The sequence below is a fragment of the Dendrobates tinctorius genome, unplaced genomic scaffold (assembly GCF_039654945.1).
Source record: "Dendrobates tinctorius isolate UK_male_01 unplaced genomic scaffold, ASM3965494v1 ptg000022l, whole genome shotgun sequence".
Taxonomy (NCBI): domain Eukaryota; kingdom Metazoa; phylum Chordata; class Amphibia; order Anura; family Dendrobatidae; genus Dendrobates; species Dendrobates tinctorius.
Genome location: NW_027361690.1, coordinates 82,658,550 through 82,678,533, shown reverse-complemented (window position 1 = coordinate 82,678,533; position 19,984 = coordinate 82,658,550). Strand labels below are relative to the sequence as shown.

Below are 19,984 nucleotides of genomic sequence, written 5' to 3'. Positions count from 1 at the left end.
AAACCAGCGTTTCATGAATTTCTTTTGGGGGGGGGGGTGCGTTTACACCGTTCCGCCTGCGTAAAATTGATGAAGTGCTTTTATTCTTCGGGTCAGTACGGTTACAGCGATACCTCATTTAGGTCGTTTTTTGTGTGTTTTGGCGCTTTTATGTAATGAAAACAATTTTATATAAAAAATAATTATTTTTGCATCGCTTTATTCTGCGAGCTATAACTTTATTTTTTTGCTGATGATGCTGTGTGTTGGCTTGTTTTTTGCGGGACAAGATGACGTTTTCAGCGGTACCATGGATATTTATATGCGTCCTTTTGATCGCGCGTTATTGCACTTTTTGTTCGGCGGTATGATAATAAATCATTATTTTTTTGCTTTGTTTTTTATTTTTATTTTTTAAGGGGTTCGCTAAAGGGGTTAACTAATGGGACAGTTTTATAGGGCGGGTCGTTAAGGACACGGCGATACCAAATATGTGTACTTTTATTGTTTTTTTTATTTCCAAAAAATGAATTTTTGGGGGAATATTTATTTTTTATTTATTTAGCGATTTATTTTTTTTTTTAAATTATTTTTACACTTTTTTTTTTTTTAACTTTATTACATTGTCCCAGGGGGGACATAACTGTCATGTGACAGATCTCTGATCTGTCACATGACAGATCAGCGATCTGTCACTGGCACTGCACAAGGCTTCCTCGTGCCTGCGCTTTGCAGGCACTGAGGAAGTCAGCTCCCTACAGGCCCCCGAAGGTCGCCGTCGCCATCTTGGATTCCGGGAACTGCAGGGATGGAGCCCCCCGCAGCAGCGCTGCACATTGTGCTGCTGTGGGGGGCTCAGGGAAGCACGGAGGGAGCCCCCTCCCTGCCGATGCTTCCCTTTAACCCTGGTACACTGCGATCGTGTTTGATCGCGGTGTGTAAGGGGTTAACGTGTCGGGGGCGGTCCGTGACCGCCCCTGACACATTATGCCGGGTGTCAGCTGTGATAATCAGCTGACACCCGGCCGCGATCAGCGGCGCTCACCACGTGGGCGCCGCTGATCGCTATGACGTAATATTCCGTCCATGGGAATTAGGTCCAGGGTCACATGGACGGAATATTACGTCCATTGTAGGAAAGGGGTTAAAGTCTTCCGTCAACCTTAATAACTATGTCACTATGTTACTTTGCTACCACTGCATTTTACTTTGCTAACATTATAAAAGCCGATAACCGTCCTTCAGAAGAATTGCTCCCAATCAATAGCCCATGTACGCATGGTAGTATGGCTGCCATCTTTTTCACACAAAATTACCGGCCAGATATAAAAAGAGGTCATTCGAGTGCAGTCCAAGACTCATTGACTTGCATGACCGTGTGCAATCTGAATATCTGATTAAACTCAGGCATGCTGAGATTTTTTTTTTTCCTGGACCAGCGCAGTCTAAGGTAAAAATCTGACATGAGCACGACCCCATAGAATAACACTGGTTCGAGTAAGAACCAGAAATGCAGTGTGATTTATTTACACATTTAGGCTTTACTTGATTTTAACTGTGATTTTGTAATAATTTTGGGGAGAAAACAAAAAAAAAGGACCAAACTATACAATAATGACAGAGGCCAAAAGGATGCATAAAGCAGACAGACAGTGCAACGTGCAGAGTAAAAACACGTATGGTAAGGGAGCATACTGCTCTGCTTTGTAGTCCCAGGGCGGCAAAATGATGGCTCTGCTGGCTTTCCCATTAGGCCACATTCACACGTTCAGTATTTGGTCAGTATTTTACCTCAGAATTTGTAGGTCAAAACCAGGAGTGGGTGATAAATCCAGAACTGGTGACGTGTTTCTATTACACTTTTCCTCTGATTGTTCCACTCCTGGTTTTGGTTTACAAATACTGAGGTAAAATACTGAGTGTGTGCAAGCAGCCTTACAATTCCCTGACATTACTGACATTTATAGGGCTAGATGGCATGGTAAAAGAGTAGTAATTCATATAGGAAGCAACGTTTCTTCCTCACGCCCATTTATAATGCAAAAATCAGCTTTTGTTATTATTTTACCAGCCTCCAAGTAGAAATACCGGCTGCGCCAGTAACTTGCCGGCCAGGTGGCAATCCTATGGCAGTGATTGCGTGTTTTATACTCTAAGTCAATGGCCATAATCATCTACCTGAGTGAGCTAGCATAACATAGTGTAAGCGAACGCCAATCATCTCAATGTGCTTGATACTAAGCCTCATTCAGATTTCAGTGATTTTTCATGGACCCATAGACCTGTGAGTAATTTTGATCCACCTATAAAAAAAAAAAATTGTAAACATCCCCATAGTTTACAGTCGGCACATGTTCTGTCTGTAAAATAACGTGGCTAGACCATGTCTGCATGAGGCCTAAGTTTACTATTTTCTACCTATAGGAACTAGATCAGTAGTAGCTCTCTTAGGGTATGTACACGTTTAATAGATTTTTCTGCCGCAAAAAAAAAGTGTTAGCAGAAGAAACGCTGCATAAAGTGCGCACTTTTTTTTGGGTGCAATTTGTTTCCATTCATTTGAATGGGTGAAAAATGCTGCAAAACTGCTGACAGAATTGACAAGCTGCAGATTTCAGAAACACTTTGAAGGTTTAAAATCAATACGAAAAAAAGTAAGCAGCTTGGGCGTGAGGTTACAGAAATCTGATTCATTTTGGTGGTGCTGTAAAATGCTACATTAAATTGTTGTTTTTTTTTCTACAGGGAAAAAAAAAAAACTAGAAAAAAATCCGAGTGAACAAGACTGTGACCTGCATAAGTGAATTAAGTAAAATAAGGCCAAGCTTAGTACACAGACACAACCAAGGACAAATGATACTACACTGATGCCACAGAACAGAATGCTTTTTCAATAGTTCATGAATAATTAATTTTCTAATTGACTTGATTGATATTTGTGTATAGGGAGAGACTTGTCAATCAAGCCACACCATCCTGGGAGAAGCCACTGCGGTTCAGAGTACAACCTAGTTCATTATAAGGGCGCAGTCAGACAACCGTATGAAGTGGACAGAGATCGGATCACAATTCATAAACTGGCCGGCGGCCCTCCCGAACCGAGCGTGACAGCTACATATATTTCTATGCAGCGGACATGCTTGAGTGGGGAGACCCCCTGCCAGTCCATGCATTGCGGTCCAATTTATACGGTCGTCTGACTGAATCTTTATAATAATTTTATTTCTTTAGCGCCAACATATTCCACAGCACTTTACAATTCAGAGGTGACATGTTACAGAGTAACACATACGGTAATACAACACATACCAAGGAGTGATGACGCTAATCTATGAGAAATTGGGGGAGACAAGGTAAATGGTAATTTCTGCTCCCATTGACTCTAATGACGTTCGACTGTGTTCGACGAATATTGCAAAAACAATCCAAACCGAAATTAATCCGAACAAATTTGTTCAACTCTATTATTAGCAAGCCCTTAGACTGAGTTCAGATGAGCGTATGCAAATAGTCTGTTTTTCGTTTGAAAAAAATAAAAGATAATTTTTATCTGTATGTCTTCTTTTACTCCAGTTTTATAAATTAAATTTAAAATTTTAGTAAATATTTTATATCTTTTCATAGGCCAACACTGACAACATGGTAATTGGATACAATGTGAAGTAGTCATTGTACCGCTTGTATAACTGTGTAAGTTTGGTGTGCCCTCTAAATAACAACACACAGCAATTAATGTGGAAACCACTGGCAACAAAGACGAGTACACCCCCAAGTGAAAATGGTCAAATTGTGCCCAACGTGTCAATATTTTGTGTGCCCACCATTATTTTTAAGCACTGCCTTACCTCTTCTATGGAAATGGAGATCACTAGACCTTCACGGGTTCCACTGAATTCTTTTTCCACTACTCCATAACATCATGGAGCTGGTGGGTGTCAGTGACCTTGTGCTGCTCCACCTTTCATTTGAGGATGCACCACAGATGCTCACTAGAGTTTAGGTCTGGAGACATGCTTGGCCAGTCCAGCACCTTTACCCTCAGTTTCTTTACAAGGCAGTGGTCATCTTGGAGGTGTATTTGGGGTCGTTGGAATACTGCCCTGCGGCTCAGTTTCTGAAGGGAGGGGATTATGCTCTGCTTCAGTATGTCACAGTACATGTTGGCATTCATGGTTCCCTCAATGAACTGTAGCTCCCCACAGCCAGGAGCACTCGTGCAGCCACAAACCATTACACTCCCACCACCATGCTTGACTGTAGGCAAGACACAATTGTCTTTGCACTCCTCACTTGGTTGCCGCCACACACGCTTGACACCATCCAAACCAAATAAGTTTATCTTGGTCTCATCAGACCACAGGACATGGTTCCAGTAATCCATATCCTTAGTATGATTGTCTTCAGCAAACTATTTGCAGGCTTTCTTGTGCATCATCTTTAGAAGAGGCTTCCTTCTGGGATGACAGTCATGCAGACGAATTTTATGCAGCGTATGGTCTTGAGCACTGAAAGGTTGACCCTCCCACACACCCCCCCTTTAACCTCTGCAGCAATGCTGGCAGCACTCATACGTCTATTTTGAAAAGACAGCCTCTGGATACGACACTGAGCATGTGCACTCCACTCCATTGGTCGACCACAATGACACCAGTTCTGAGTGGAACCTGTCTTGTTATACCACGGTTTGGTCTTGGCCACCATGCTGCAACTCAGTGTCAGGGTGTTAGCAATCTTCTTATAGCCTACACCATCTTTATGTACAGCAACAATTCTTTTTTTTTTTTTCAGATCCTGTGAGTTCTTCGCCATGAGGAGCCATGTTGAACTTTCAGTGGCCAGTATGACAGCATGAGAATACCAAGTTTACCACACCTGCTCCCCATATACACGTGAGCCCTTGTAATACAAGTGAGTCACATGACAGCAGGGAGAGAAGATAGCTACTTGGGCATAATATGGCCATTTTTACTTAGGCATGTACACACATTTTGTGCCAGCGGTTTAGACATCAACGGCTGTGTGATGTTATTTAGAGGACACACCAAATGTACACTGATATACAAGTTGTACACTGACGACTTCACATTGTATCAAAGCGTCATCACTTCTGTGTTGTCCCACAAAATACGGTATATGATAAAACATTTACAAAAAATGCGAGGGGTGTACTCACTTTGATATACTGTAAATAGTGTTGGTGTGGCATCTGTTTTTTTTCTTTTTAATGCACCCACTGACTTTGTTGGGAGAGTACTAGCTGAAAAACGGATCAGACTAGTGAATACTGTGAGTTTTAACATGCAAGCCATCAGTTCCTGCGGAAAAATATTCAGACTAACAAAATCGTTGACTTGCATTGGTCAGTGTGCCACCAGTATGCCAGCCATTTCCGTACCTATAGCACACGGACGTGCAATACGTTCATCTGAACAAGCCCAGAGGATTTTGCCTTTTATACACATCAGATCTGTGGGGGCGGCAGGGGTTAGACTTGCACCACCTGCCGGTGACTCCCCTGCTTTCGCTGACATCACGTCGACAAAGCAGTGTCTTCTTTTCCGCTCTGCTCTGTTGACAGGGCATCTATGCCGATGTCAAGCTGATTGACAGCCGCCTCCCCGTTGCCTTACTGCTGCTAATCTGTTGATGAGAGATAAAATGAAGGAGGGGAATCGTGGGCTGAGCCGGCAGGAATCGTCCCCGTGCAGAACAGGCAGCTGGTAAGCAACTACCTGTCTGCGAGTACTTAGCCCCATGCACAAAAATAATAACAGCCCTGGATAACCCCTTTAGGTCGCGTTCACACATTCAGTATTAGGTCAGTATTTACATAAGTATTTGTAAGCGAAACCAGGAGTGGAATAGGAAAAGTATAATAGATACAGAAGTGGTGACATGCTTCTATCACCCACTCCTGGTTTTGGCTTACAAATACTGATGTAAAATACTGACCAAATACTGAACATGTGAACATGGCTTTAAACGATAAGTAATAGAACAACATCACTCTTGTATAAGACATTCTTCTCCTTTATGATTATGGTGAAGTATCCCGTTTAGGATTATGGTGACATCCCGTTTGGGACATATTTTTACTCTTCTGGTAATGATGTAAATTTGCAATAATTTAATTAGCCTGTCCGGCACTTTCCTCTGGTCAGGGCAGTGCAGTATATTTCCATTACCGAGTGCCGAAGTCCTAGGATGAATAGGGCCTTCATGTCTCATGCAAACAGCAGAGGGTCTCTGTGTGCAGTTACTCCGGGCTCCATTAGGTGCAGGGCTGTTTATAATTCCATACATAAGGTCTGGAAAATTCATGATAATAATGGCACAATTGCAATTGTAAAAATAAAGCCAGAAATGCAAAAAAAAAAAAAAAAAAAACGCACCAAAAAGCGTTGGGGGAAAAAATGCACCACATTTAATAACTGGCTGCATCATTTTTTTTCCTACAGAAAAAAAGTGGAAAAACCTTCCAGTATTTATGCAAAAACTGCTGTTTGTGAAATGAGCCTAAGGTAAATGGTAGATTTCGCCATTTTAGGACTATGCTCCCCTCCACAAGAGGCCTTGTATTCGCTTGTATGCTTTTGCTAATGTACAATACTTGGAAAACTTCCATGGACAGAAATTTCCATGAACTCACTTAGAAACCTGAGACGACCATGGTAAATAAGGGACAAGTGCAAGAATATTGGAAATTTGCATCTGGCTGTTTGTAAAGTTGAATAATCTTGTAAACTACATTCAGTTAGATAAATCATTGGTGGCCATCACAGCGTGGTCCCCGACCTCCATTAGTGGGATAAGTGCCCCAGCGGCAGGACTCACTGCAGCCTGTTGTAGCTGGTTTCTATTTTTTGAAAGTGACTATCACATTCTCATAGGGCTTGTGGCGTTGTCCAATTTAATTCTGTGAAATTAAAGTGGATTATTAAATATAGAGGTCACTTAGCCTTCAAATTGCTTCGATCAGATAACTGACATCAGCAATGACCACGTGTGCAGGAGAAATGGTCTCTTTATGGTTTAGCTACATCATCGGCAGTGTCTGGATGCCTTATAACCCGCCATCAAAACCATAGGATGACCCCGAGCCGTGAGCTGCAGAATTTCAGTGTGTATTCTTTGCTTTAAACCTGCAGCTTTTTAGAGAACAATACATGGAGATAAGCATTTAGAAAAACACAAATCGCAGAGTAGAAAAGAAGTCTGCAGATGATCCAATGCGAGGCATGACAAAGGGTATTCGAGACTCCTCGTAGCTTCCAACCCCTTTTACCATTTTTAGACAAATCCCATACCTCTTTTTCCAGCCTCATGGCCCCTATCCATTTCCTCATGAGTCGAATAAAGACGGATACACTTGTTGTTGGATAATTTGGCCACAGCAGCCATTTATTGACATATAAACAAACGTTTTACAGTAATTCACGACCCTGAGGGGCGGTCCTCGAAGCCCCGATACCAAAACATCCATGATGATATTATGCCAACATGGCCCCCAGGTCGAGTCTTGCCTCCAGCCGTAAAGCACCAGCTCAGAGGCACCAAAACAACCCGCCTGGCCATGAACCATTACCATGTCCAAGTCCCCTTTATCGCTCCTTCGGGATACCACAAATATCCGACCACTTGGGCCCGCGCTGGTGGGAGTCCAGGACCTCTTCCGATCCCCCACCCCCAGAGCGTCCAGCCTTACCAACTTCGAGGACCACCCCCACCCCACACTGCTGTGACAAAGAACAAACAAGCAAAATAATATTACAACATAATAAAATACAATTAATATTCAAATAAAGCAAGAGATTGAAAAAAAAAACCACATAAACCCGTAGCCCAAATATAACAGGGAGGGTGGGTGGGATATTCTTTCAGTTACTAAGGGGTACTTAAAATGGTTGCCCTTGTAAGATGGCTCCTCCTATTTATACCAACTTCTCTCGACCCGCCTTCTCTTTGACCCCCCCCCCCCTTGGTAAACCCAGCCCAGCTCTGCCTAACTCAGATTAACCCCTTACGCAACACCTCCTTATCCAACAACTGCAGCTTCCTCTTTCCCTCTCAGCCTTGTCATGACGGCCTCCCTCTTATGGCCTATGGCCTAGTACGGCCTCAATTGACAAAGGGTATTCGAGACTCCTCGTAGCTTCCAACCACTTTTACCATTTTTAGACAAATCCCATACCTCTTTTTCCAGCCTCATGGCCCCTATCCATTTCCTCGTGAGTCGAATAAAGACGGATACACTTGTTGTTGGATAATTTGGCCACAGCAGCCATTTATTAACATATAAACAAACGTTTTACAGTAATTCACGACCCTGAGAGGCGGTCCTCGAAGCCCCGAAACCAAAACATCCATGATGATATTATGCCAACATGGCCTCCAGGTCGAGTCTTGCCTCCAGCCGTAAAGCACCAGCTCAGAGGCACCAAAACAACCTGCCTAGCCATGAACCATTACCATGTCCAAGTCCCCTTTATCCCTCCTTCGGGATACCACAAATATCCGACCACTTGGGCCCGCGCTGGTGGGAGTCCAGGACCTCTTCCGATCCCCCCCCCCAGAGCGTCCAGTCTTACCAACTTCGAGGACCACCACCAACACAAATGTTTTGACCCCCTCAAACATTTGTGTCCCTCCACACCTGTAAACCTTTTTCTATACCTTCCTGTATAGCCAGGCACCACATGTCCAGCCCCACGGCATTTAGACGAATTCCATCCTTCCTCCAAAACTCTCCTTTTCCCGACTCCAAATCCAGATGTCTAACAACAACTGCCCCATTCCGTGCCATAAATCTTGCCACCGCCCTATTTAACTTGATTCTAGCCCTGTTAACACCCTGAACAGAGCGAGCTCCGTACCAAACTTTCCTCGGAATAATATCCGACCAAATTACTCTTAATCCCGGAAACATGGACCACAAACGCAACATGTCAAATTTAACGTCATTAATCAACTCCCGGCAAGGCCGCTTCCCCAGGTCATTACCCCCAAGTGTAATACTAGCAAATCCGGAGCTCAGTCAAGTCTTACAAATCTGTGAAATTCCGGAAGAAGTTGTTTCCAAACCATGCCTCTCTTTCCAATCCATCTCACGACTGCTACATCACGTGGCACACCCAGCTGCCTTCTGTCCGGACGAACTGCCGCTCTCAATGCTGCCCAAAAGACGAACGAGTGCCCCATGATCCAGCAGAGGAGATGTCCGAACTCTGAAAATAAACCAAACATAACAACCAAGTTAAGGAGACATTAACAAATGTGAAAATATTGTACTTAAACCGAAGTAGGGCGAATATAAGAACAGAACCTCTCCGATTCCCAATGCCCAATTCTCTTCACCACCTCATCGCCCAAACCTCTTTTTGCCGCTCCAATCCAAAAGGAGTGGCCGCTATAGTTTTTGGCCGGAAGACCCCCTTTTTCCAAACAGGACCGAAATACCGTCACAAACTGAAAACGTGACAAAAATGAACCGTCTTCATGCACCAGAAGTGGAGCGTCAGGTATGCCGGCATTCCCCAAAAAATTGTGTACGCACTTCACCGGACACATGGGAGAACCCTTAACCTCAAAAAGAACAATCTTACAACCTTTTCCCAACCTGTTTTAGACAAGCAGATGCATATAACCAACCTATCCCCACCAACGTCCACGTCCTGCCTCATAATACCACCTTTTTTCTCTCTAGACGGACTAACTAATTCACCTATCCGAAAGGCCCCAAAAAAGGCCAAAGAAAAAGCTAACCTAAAAAGAGTCCTTTCCCACTGAGAAAAACAAACTGTCCCTAACTGATAGTTTAATATTAGCAATATTTCGTACAATACTGGCAGTCTCTCGTCCGAGACTTTCCAACCTTTCTTCGCCTGCAGTATCAAAAAGGTTTTTGTTAAATCCTGTAAGCTTCTAAATTTAAAACCAAATGCTAATCCGGACATAAAATTATTAATTTTTGAAACTGACCAACCCGACTCCCAACTGTGACCTACCAGCATCAGCAACTTACTTTCCTCGTCCAACTCATCATTCATGGAAGCCTTCCACTCTTCTCAAATGTTCCAGGATTTTCTATAGTGAGCCCAAGTTCCCGCTGACAAAGACCTGGATAATAAATCCCTTACTGCGACAATGGAAGGTTCCACAACTCCGTCGCACAACTCAACTCTCCTGGTGACGCCTGAGGTGCCAATTCCCGAAAACGATCCCACTGTGAAGTAAAAAGAGCTTCGAGAATAGGTGACGTGACCACAGAATAAACTTCCGACACAATCCACAAATTACTCAATCCTAACCAAACCAAATGCTGAAGCATCTTCACGACAGCACCGTCCGAAGAAGATAAAGAGTTCAAGGCCCTAACCGCACCAAACGATTCACACCTAAAACGAATTTTCTTGTTCTGAATCCTTGACCCCCATAACGACAATGCAACAATTATGGGGAAAATCTCTCGAACCACCTGACTAGATGACAAACCCTCCTCCTTCCAGGTCAGGTTCAGGGCCAAGCCTCCACCAGCCACTCTCCTTGAAATAAAATAAGCAAAAACCGCTGCCATCTGCTAGACCAACCAAAAGACCCAGCTCTTTAGCTGGCAACACTGGCGCTATCCACACAGATCTGCCATTGTAAGAATCGAGGAAAAGCGCCCAGACTTTCAAATCATCGCGAACCTCCCTCTTCAGTCTGATAAAATGGCCCAGAGACCTAATTCCAACCGTCGCTAAAGACAACCTGCAACAAAATGCCCTCCCCATGGGCATAATACGGCAAGCGAAATTCAATTTGCCCAATAAAGACAGCAGCTCCCGTAAGGTCTCTTTTTTCAAGTCACTAACTCGATGGACTTCCGGACGCATGTCCGACACTTTATCCACGGGCAACCTGCACTCCATCTTTAGAGAATCGATTTCAGTGCCCAAGAAACTCAGCGAGGTAACAGGACCAACCGTCTTGTCCTGCGCTAAAGGAACTCCAAAACGTTTAGCCAAACTCTCCATGGTATGCAACAACAACGAACAATCAGTGCTCTGCGCTGGACCAATGAACAAGAAATCATTAAGGTAATGAATGCATGATTTCAAACCAGACACTTCCTTAACCGTCCATTCCAAAAACGTGCTAAATGCCTCGAAATAAGAACACGACAGCGAACACCCCATTGGCAAACAACGATCAACGTAAAAACCACCATCCCAAAAACAACCTAGCAAATGCATACTATCCGGATGAACAGGCAACAACCGAAAAGCCGACTCCATGTCCGTTTTTGCTAACAAGGCACCTTTTCCACAAACACGTACCCAATCCAAGGCAGCATCAAAAAGATGTGTACATCACTGAACACAATTCCGGGTCAATCCCGTCATTCACAGAAGAACCTCTTGGAAAGGAGAGGTGATGAATTAGCCTAAACTTATTAGGCTCCTTTTTTGGAACTACCCCCAACGGGGAAACTCTCAAATTAGTTACCGGAATTGAGTCAAAGGGCCCTGCCATTCTACCCAAAGAAACTTCCTTGGCTAACTTTTCTGACACCACCTCCGGAAACTGCAATGCCGATTTCAAATTTTTTGTGGAAATTCGCACCTCAACATCAACACAAGGAATTTTAAAACCATCTCTAAAGCCTTCCCGTAATAATGATGCAGCCGCCTCGTCAGTATACTTATTTAGGAAGTGCTCCATCTCTGCCAGACGAACCGGTGTCACTCCTTTTCTCAACACTATCGGCCCCTCTGTTCCTCCCACCCTTGAAACATTTTGATGACGCGTGACTGCCCCCACAAGAGGAACACTCATGTTTAAATTTACATTTTGCTCCGAATCTACATGAGCCTTCATTGAAGGAAAAACAGTCCTTTTTGTATTGACACCGAGTGCCCTGACTGTCCTGAACCCCCGATGCCCCCTTGAAACCACTGTGAGCTCTGGCCCACTCTAGGTGGAGCCATCACCCTCATCCACAAAGCTATGTCCTTGTGGTCCCAACAAATGTTGGGTCGCACAGCCTTCCTTTGACGAAACTGTTAGTCATACCTCAACCAACCCTGTCCTCCATAGACCCTATAAGCCTCCCCAATTGCATCCATGTAACAGAAAAGGCCCGAACAATTTTCCAGGGCTAATATCGCAAATGCTTGCAGCCAGTTAGAAAAGGTCCTGGGAATTAAACGGAACCTCCTCCTCTCCTCGTCCTCTTTTTTTGCTGTCATCCCTCCTCACCCTATCTAGATTGAAACGCTCTAGAGGTAGCAAGGACAATACAATACTATTCCCCTTTCCATATTTTTTCCGTGACTTCCTGTTTCAAGTGCGACCCAAGGGGACCTTCAAAACAGACATAAACCTCACTCCTGGCTGTGTCATCAACTCTGCTTGCTTCATCCTTATCCTTCTCCCCACCCTCTAATGGTATGGCTCCTGTGCTCTGGATCCTTCCCTCCTCTGCAGCTGTAACTGAATTATTTGCTGAACCAGCTGCACTCGCCCCTGAAAGCGAGCCTGGTAGGGTAGACCCCAATACTTGTCCGAGACCTGTATCCCTACCACTGCCCAACCATGCTGACGTAGGAGAAACCCCACCCCTCGAATCCCACAAACGGACTAGATCACGCAGGCCATATAACAAGGACCCCACATTCCCAATAGACTCCTCTGCAGACCCAACAGTATCTCTACTATCAATAGAAGACATACAATGGTTAATATTAAAATCATGATAAGTCTCCCCTGGCTGCCTGGGTGCTGTGGGCCCAGCAGCCAAAGATCCGGAATCCAGACGTGAAGAAACGGCACCATTTCCGCTTAATCGACTGTGAAGTGCCATACTGTGTTCCGTGTTGTTCGCCGGTAGGCCAGCCGATTGCTGCAGACATCCTGGTTCCCTTCCATGATGAGATGCCCGCTGGAACCCCTACCCCCGCTCACCCCCAATGTAGCCGGCTGTAGCCCGCCGTCCTGAAATACCCCTACGCCCTGCCCAAAACTCCCCCCTAGGCCAGCCATATGCTGCCCGCATGCTTGAGCTCCTCCTGAGCCCCTCTGCCTATCGCAGCTTTGTAGCCCTAACCCCACTGATTGCTGCCCTCTATCCCAGGCTCCCCCGTGCTCTCATGGCTGCAGCATCCCCACCCTTCACCCCCCGGGTCAGCCAGGCACTGCCCGCTATTCCCTTGTCGCGCCGCTGTCAGAATCAAGTTGGTGGAGCTACCGCTACTCTGACAGCTGCTTTGAAGTGCCGATGTACTCTGCCTCCATATACCTCAGCTGGATCGTGCTGAGCGGTTGCTGCTCCAGGCTGCAGCCCCGCCGCCCCCACATCCCGGCGTGGATCACGCACACCTGCTGTCTGCGGTCCCGGCCGGTGGGTGGGGCTACAGCTCCTCTCGCCACCATCGCTTCTCTGCTGAGAGAGGCAGGCCTCCGCCGATTCACCGCCTCCCCTCACCTGCGCTGAGCGGGGCCCGTTCCAGGGTGAGCTCCCGCCGTACCACTGACCGGATCCTGTGTCCCAGCTCCTGCAGATGAAGAGGGGGAGGCCGATCCCCCCCAATGCAGGCCCCGTGTAGCAGGATTCCTCCCGACTCTGTGTGCGAGCTCCTGGCTTGCCGCTCGCAGCCTGTGCCGGAGGGTCCCTAGAGGGGCTCCTAATGCGGCGCCGGGCCCGAGGGATGGGCTCTGGACTGAGGCCCCCCGGAGGCCTAGTTCTCTGTGGCCGGCGTCCTTCTGGTTGGGGTTGAGGGGGCCCCGCCACCCCTTGAAGCAGGCCCTGAACACAAGCCTGAAGCCATCCTGCACCCCGAGAACCCGCGGCATCCCTCAGCATCTGGAGAACGGACTCAATCTCCATAATGGCAGGTACCTCACAGATTCTTTCAGTTACTAAGGGGTACCTAAAATGGTTGCCCTTGTAAGATGGCTCCTCCTATTTATACCAACTTCTCTCGACCCACCTTCTCTTTGACCCCCCCCCCTTGGTAAACCCAGCCCAGCTCTGCCTAACTCAGATTAACCCCTTACGCAACACTCCTTATCCAACAACTGCAGCTTCCTCTTCCCCTCTCAGCCTTGTCATGACGGCCTCCCTCTTATGGCCTATGGCCTAGTACGCCCTCACTTGTCACCTGCCTGCAATGCACAGCGTGAAATCTGCACCAAAATCTGTGTGTAACATGTGGATTTCAGTACAAGTGTGACACCATGACCTCAATTGTTTTACACCAAAAAGTAAAACGCTTTCAAAAGTGTAAAACATTTGTGTAACACGAAGTTGAGCAAAACGTATTACTTTTGGCATTTTCATGCCAGTATCGGCCAGCTTAGCCAAAGTTGGCAGAGAATCTGTAAGAAGGAAAGTGGCAGTGCCTGCCTGCTGAATTCATCAAGAATTATGCCACTTCGGTGATGTAACCTACACCAGAAATATTACCCCATTCCTTCACTGGAGCATTTCTGGCGAGGTACACACCACTGAGAAAATGCGTCAAATCCATTAAAAGGGAATTCACAAGTTTGAAAGTTGTCCCTGATTGCTGGGGGTCCAACAGCCATGGCCCCCACTAATCCCAAAAACCGGGAAGCCCCTGGGTAAATGGTGTGGAGGTCTACCATGCACACTGAATCTCTATACATTGTAATAGAAGCACTGAGTGTTAGCCGAGTGCAGCACTTGGCAATCTTCAGTGCCCCCATTAAAGGGGTTCTCCACTACTAGGACAACCCCTTCTCAATCTGAAGGCTATCAATCTGAAGGTTTGCCTCCGTAAAAATAAAAACACTCTCGTGCCAGCATCGTTCCAACCTCTTTAAGAATGAATGGGGAAGTTGTGCACATAACACAGGTCTGCAAAAAAAAAAAATATATATATTTTCAAGAGCTGTTTTGGTTATTACACATAATCTTTGTTTTTGAGTGCGCTGAATCCGAAAATGACCTCCGTTTTGTCATAGGACATCACGTTTTCTGACAATTTAAGTAACTATGTTAAATAAGACAATACCTCAATATAAATGAAAATAGACTCATAAAATTATTTTTTTATATCAAATGTTTCATGAAAATCATTTTTTTAACTGCAATGAGCTCACTAACACACACTAAAATTGATTCTTCTTCCCTGTGAGGCTTCTCTTGGTAGATTTACGCTTGTGAGTAGCATCTGTAATGTCTCTCTGAAGCGTCCAACAGTAGTCTGCCATCATTGTAATGTTCCATCTTCCCTGGTATCTTCTTTCCATCTCTTTAATGTCCTGGTGGAATCGTTCACCTTGCTCTTCACTCACAGCTCCCAAATTTTCAGGAAAGTTGTCAAGGAGGGAATGGAGGAAATGCACTTTCAAACTCATCAGGCAACCTAAAGCTTGAAATGCTTTCAGCATTCGTCCGACGATTTTTTTGTAGTCAGGGTCTTTGTTATTGCCTAAAAATTTCTCTACGACCTCTTTAAATGCAATCCACCCTTCTTTGCGTCATGGTATTGATAAACTTTTGATCAGCTATAAGCCTTCTAATGTCTGGTCCGACTAATACACCTTCCTTCAATTTTGCCTCCGAGAGGCCTGGAAACTTGGTGACCAAGTATTTGAAGCATTCTACATCTTTTGGAAGTGATTTTACGAATTGCTTCAGCAATCCAAATTTGATGAGGAGAGGTGGTAGAAGAACTTTATGGGGAGGAACCAAAGTTTCTCGGAGGACATTTTTTTCACCAACTGTGAGCACCCTCGGCTGCCAATTCTTCTTGGTCCAGTGATTTTGTCGGTCTCGACGGTCCTAAAGACATAGAAAACAAGGGTATTTGGTATACCCAGCTTGTTGCCCGAGCAGCATGCACAAGACTTTCAAATCCCCGCAGACTTGCCAACCATGGTCTTCATATTTAAGTTTACGAAGAACCAATTCCAAATTCTCGTAGGTTTCCTTGAGGTGTACGGAATGACCTACAGGGATGGAAGCATAAAAACCGCCGTTGTGGAGTAAAACTGCTTTGAGACTTCTTTTTGAAGAATCTATAAAAATATGCCATTGCGCTGAATTATATTGGATTTTGAATTGACCCATCAAACCTTCGACATCGATGCAATAAACCAACTTATCTTCCTGGGCAAAGTAAGGAACGAACTCGTCTTTACGATGTCTGAACCATGAAAAAGACACTCCTGGCAACAATAAATTCTTGCTTTTGAGCCTTGATCCGAGTAACTCAGCGGCATCTTTGGGAAGATTCAAGTCTCTTACCAAATCATTCATCTCCTCCTGGGAAAACAATTTTGGTCTTGTATCATCTTCAAAGTCAGAACTTGATTCATCATCTTGTTCAGGTATGACGCCACCTTCATCGGAGCTAGTTATCTCTTCCAAGGTAGCAGGGGCCTTGGGTACTGGTATATCTGTGCCATGGGGGGATGGGACGAATTGCTGAGTGAATATTGGGGTATGAAATGGAATGCTTCCATTTTGAATTATACCCTTTCACATCGAATGAACAAATGTAACAATCGTCACCATGGTTCTTTTGCTCTCGCCATACCATAGGAATCCCATAACGGAAAGCTTTTTTTCTTACCCATGAACCAATTTCGGAGGTCCTCAACACACCGTTTGCACACTTTGAGGCACCCAAGCTTTATCTTGATCTCAAAGCTTTAGTCCGAAATATGCGAAGTATACTTTTTTCACAAAGTCTGTAATATTCAGCTGTTGCTTCAACACTGTATATTCACCACAAATGTAACAGAAACTGTCAGGCGAATTAATACACTTCCGCTGAGCCATAATGCTAATTTTGGGAAACACGGTTGAATATGACGAGCTAACACAAACTGAGATTAAAAAGTGTCAACAGGCGAGAACCAAGATAAAATAATTGAAACAAGCCCGGGCATGTCAGAGCCCGCTCGTTCAGCTTGCAACATGTTGATGCTGGTTTCATTAGCTCACTCTGCCAGTTCTTTTTTTGAAAGTTATATTTTTTTGGCATTGTATATCTTCAATGCATTGATGTGAATTAATAGTAATTTTGACTTTCAAAACCCTAAGATAAAAAAAAATTGAGAAAAATTTACTAAATTTGAAGAGAATTTTGCATTTTGTGGCAAATCCTGACGTCCAGGATTTTTTTCAATATTTTTTTCGCTTTCAGCACACCAAAATTCATGGAAATTAGATGAAAATATTCAAACAGCTTTTTAGTCGCAGACCTGTGTAATCGACCTCAGCTTCATTCAGCCACGGTGAACAGCCCCGGTTCTCGGGATTGGTGGCTCAAACTTGAGAACACCCCTTTAGGCTGGTTTTACACTTACCGTATTTTTGCGGGCCGATTTTGTGGCCCCAATAGCTTTCTATGGGGCTGCAAAAACGGCTCGAAAAACTACATCGAAGCGCCGTGTCCTGTAAGGCCATGAGGGCTGTATATACGGCTGTGAAAAAATATCGAGTCTCCATTTAAATAAATGGGGCCGTAAAAACAAACGGAAGTTTGTTTTTGCGGCGCGCCGTCACTTCCGGTTTTGCAGAACGCCAGGTTTTGGGGTTTTTTTGCAATAGTATTTCCATAATATTGGAAGAAAAAAAAAAAACGGCGATCAAACATTTTTTGCGGCGCGTTATTGCGGTACAACACAAAAAATGCGGCGATACGGCCCGCAAAAATGGGCCACAATAACAGACCACAAAAAATGCAGTAAGTGTTAAACCATAGTGGGGTGCGCCTCTTAAAGAATTTGGTTCACTTTACGACCCGTTACGAATACTGCAGTATACAACGCCAGTCTTAGTGAATCGGGCCCATAGTTTCTACAAGGTGAAGCTTTGCAGCCCAGGGTACAATGTAATTTTGCTCCAGTTCCCTCCCTTGTATAATGCTACTGTATGTGCTGTTTTAATGGAGATGGAATAAAGAAAACATTTTTAGCAGCATCAGTGAGAGCACACTCTACTCTTTCTGTCTGTGCACTGACCAACACAGCTGAGCGCTGCACTTGGCTTTCATTGTTAGGCTACGGTCACATGAACACATAAAAAAAAAACTGTCTGATTTTCATCTTTAAACATGATGTCTTTTCATCTGTATTATCATATATATGCCATTTTTATACATCAGCAGTTTCATAAATTAATAACATCCAAATAATTCTGCCCTTCCCTATTTAATCCAAGTATTTAAAACAAGAAATCCTAAAACAACCATTTAGCTTGCAATCTTTGAAAGAAATTTCCAACTACATAGGGGTTCACAGTTTTTATTCTTATAGTCTAATTATTAAAATAAAACTGAACATGCAACTAGAGGATCTCTATCCAATAGCTGTATATCATCTACTATTTTTACTTAGAATATTGTTCCATACGAATACGCGACCTCAGCGCTATTGAATAATATTGGTCCGGGAATTGTCCGTTTTTTCATGGACAGGACTCGGACTGGAAATGCGGAATGTGTAAACTTAGCTGCACTCTCAGAAAAATACATATGCGACCAGCAGCTCCATTCAACTCCTCCTGGCTGCAGACTTGAACCAGGGATTCAATGAATAGGTGATCATTGTTTAATACTCAAATACCCTTTTATAAACTTGTGTTTCATCCCTACAGGCAACTGATTCCCCTTTCCCTTACACTAGTTGTGCTTAACCTTCTCCTATGTGATGATCTGGTGACAATGCTGTGCACTGTGGTTAAAGCATTTCTGCTTTTTTTTTTTCTTTTTTTTTACAGGCTATATTCATACTTCCGTTTAGATGAAAAGACAAACGGAATAATTGGATTTGTTGCAAAACTGATGCAGACTGGAATCTGTCTGGGATCTATTTTGTGTCAATATTTAAAACAGAAAAAAAAATGCAGAACTTTTTCTTACAGTCTAAAAGACACATAACAGAACCCAGGGTTTTTTCTGGGTCATGACCAGGAACAATGCAAGAAATTGGGACTGCAAGATGATGAATTGGAGGGCTACAGGGCTTTTATTGGAGAAAAATATCAGGAGGGGGGTCTACTGGCCCTCAGGGACAAAAGCACTAAGATGCCACCGCATGGGGAGATCAACAGTGTAGATATATTCAGGAGACTAGTGGGGAAAGATCTACGCAGTATTCCTTCCACGTTGTTCATCCCGGACTCAAACTTATCACGAGGGGAGGAACAGGCTCTGCTGAATCGGACCAAAAATGACAGGTTGATCATCAAGCCATCTGACAAGGGGGGTAAGCTTGTGATCATGGAACAATCTAACTAGCTTGATATGTGTAATGTGATTATCAGAGACAGAGATACCTATGAGATTTTACTGCATGACCCCTCTACTATAGGAAGGAGCTTGGTGGTATTTTAGAGACAGAAAGAGGCTTGGGGTTGATTTCCAAAAATGAATATGAATTTTTGTTACTGGTGCATCCACTACTAGCTACTTTTAGGGTTCCATTTCACTTAGCGATGCACCAGCGATCCCAACAACAATACGACCTGGTAAGGATTGCTGGTGCGTCGCTAAATGGTCGCTAGTAAGCTGTCAAACAGGAAGATCTCTTCAGCGACGATCCGGCGATCCATTTAACGACCTCGGCTGTCGTTGGTACCTTGTCACACAGCAGCTTTTCTGACGATTCCCGCCTGCGTCCCTCAGTTCTGCGTTGCCAACGAGGTCGCTTGTCGGGGTCAAACACAGCGATGCATGCTGGCCAGCGGGACACCGACGATGAAAAAAATGGCCCAGGACATTCAAGCACGATCAGCGATATCCATCAGGGGGGCCGGTCGCCGCTGAGTGTCACATGTAGCAAGATCGCTGGCGAGGTCGCTGTTGCCTCACAAAATCGGTGACGCTTCAGCGATCTCGCTATGTGAGATGGGGGCTTTACACCTTACCTAGGGTGCACAAAGTTCTAAACTTCATTAAGAGATGCACTATTGTCACCGGTTCTGATTCCCTGATTCAGAATTGTGGAGTATACACAGATTAAATTCTTTGTCCCTTTGTGTTTGTCT

General features: G+C 44.5%; 1 protein-coding gene and 1 long non-coding RNA gene across 6 annotated transcripts in view; both read right to left on the bottom strand.

Moving 5' to 3' along the window:
* Window positions 1-19,984, bottom strand: part of CERS3 (ceramide synthase 3) — a 408,572-nt gene that overhangs the window by 67,960 nt on the left and 320,628 nt on the right. The window lies entirely within an intron of this gene.
* LOC141084239 (uncharacterized) lies at window positions 8,233-19,971 on the bottom strand. Its single transcript, XR_012230960.1, has 2 exons — window positions 10,001-19,971; window positions 8,233-9,203 (listed from the first exon to the last, which is right to left on the bottom strand). It is a non-coding gene; the product is annotated as an uncharacterized lncRNA (long non-coding RNA).